The sequence below is a fragment of the Mus caroli genome, chromosome 1 (genome assembly GCF_900094665.2).
Source record: "Mus caroli chromosome 1, CAROLI_EIJ_v1.1, whole genome shotgun sequence".
Taxonomy (NCBI): Eukaryota; Metazoa; Chordata; class Mammalia; order Rodentia; family Muridae; genus Mus; species Mus caroli.
The window spans coordinates 127802020-127803872 of NC_034570.1; the positions used below are offsets into that span (position 1 = coordinate 127802020).

At 37.6% G+C, this 1853-nt stretch overlaps 1 protein-coding gene across 1 annotated transcript in view; it reads right to left on the reverse strand.

The window, feature by feature from the left end:
• The window catches only part of LOC110301141 (maestro heat-like repeat-containing protein family member 7), a 36454-nt gene that overhangs the window by 10020 nt on the left and 24581 nt on the right, over window positions 1–1853 (reverse strand). The gene's annotated exons all lie outside the window — the stretch shown is intronic.

The following is a 1853-nucleotide window of genomic DNA, read 5'->3' on the forward strand; positions in this document are numbered from 1 at the left end:
TCCCTCTCCCTCTCCCTCTCCCTCTCTGTCTCCCTCTCTCCCCGAACTCAGAAATCCACCTGCCTCTGCCTCCCAAGTGCTGGGATTAAAGGCATGTGACACCACTGCCCAGCCTTTAATATCTCTTAACATCAATGGACTCAATTCCAAACAAAACAAAACAAACAAACAAAAAACTAACAGACTGAATACATAAACAGGACCCAGCATTTTGCTGCATACAGGAAATGCACCTCAGTGACAAAGACAGACACTACCTCAGAGTAAAAGGTTGGAATACAATTTTCCAAGCAAATGGTCCCAAGAGACAAGCTGGAGTAGCTATTCTAATATTGAATAAAATAACTTTCAACCAAAAGTTATCAAAAAAAAAAAAAAAGATAAGGAAGGACACTTCATACTGGTCAAAGGAAAAACCTACCAAGGTGAACTCTCAATTCTGAACATCTATGCTCCAAATGCAAGGGCACCCACATTCATAAAAGAAACTTTACTAAAGCTCAAAGCACACATCATACCCACACACACACACAATAATAGTAGGAGACTTCAACACCCCACTCTCATGGAAACAGAAACTAAACGGAGAAACAGTGAAACTAACAGAAGTTATGACCAAATGGATCTAACAGATATTTATAGAACATTTCATCCTAAAGCAAAAGAATATACCCTTTTCTCAGCACTTCAAGGTACCTTCTCCAAAACTGACCATATAATATCTCTCTATTTTATAATATTTTGAGGTCACAAAACAGGCCTCAACAGATACAAGAAGGTTGAAATAATCCCATGCATCATATCAGATCACCATGGACTAAGGTTGGTCTTAAATACTACCAAAAACAATACAAAGCACACATACACATGGAAGCTGAGCAACACTTCACTCAATGATAACTTGGTCAAGGAAGAATTTAATGATAATGAAGACACATCATACCAAAACTCATGGGACACAATGAAAGCAGTGGTAAGAGGAAAACTCATAGCTCTCAGTGCCTCCAAAAAGAAACTGAAGAGAGCTTACACTAGCAGCTTGACAGCACACCTGAAGGCTCTAAAACAAAAAGAAGCAAATACACCCAAGAGGAGAAGATGGCAGGAAAGAATCAAACTCAGGGCTAAAATCAACCAAATAGAAACAAACAAACAAAATGATATTAAGAATCAACAAAACCAAGAGCTGGCGCTTTGAGAAAAATCAACAAGATAGATAAACCCTTAGCCAGACTAACTAGAGGGCACAGACACAGTGTCCAAATTAATAAACTCAGAAATGAAAAAGGGAGATATAACAACGAAATATATCTTAAAATAATTATTCTGTTTGTTGAATATTAACAGTTTAAAATATTAAAATCATGTTCTACAAACATCACAAAAAAGTTGTTGTTGTTTTTTTTTTTTAAATCTGATTTAAAATTCTGGCAAGGCAAGACCTCAAAGGCCTTCCCAGTCCCCGCTGGTGGGAGCCTAAAGCGCTCTAGCTTTACTGGAAAGCACCTGCACACCAGAACCGAACGTCAGAGAAGCCACTCACCCTTGAAACTCGTGTTTCCACATACTACAGTCAACAGTTAAGGCTGTGGTCTAAAATACGGGAAAGATTTTGCATAGGGGTGTTTATTCCAGTAGTGTTTATACTTGTGTCAAATCAGATACAGAGCACTTCATCAGTTATAGAACACTTGTGTTAAACACTTCTCACAAAGAAACCTGTTTCCTTATAGACTGACTAAAAAGTTAATTTAAAAACCAAAAATGCAATGAAAAGAGCCAAACAGAATATTTGAGAATGATTTCAACCTTATACACTCATACATACAGAGAGAGAGAGAGAGAGAGAGGTT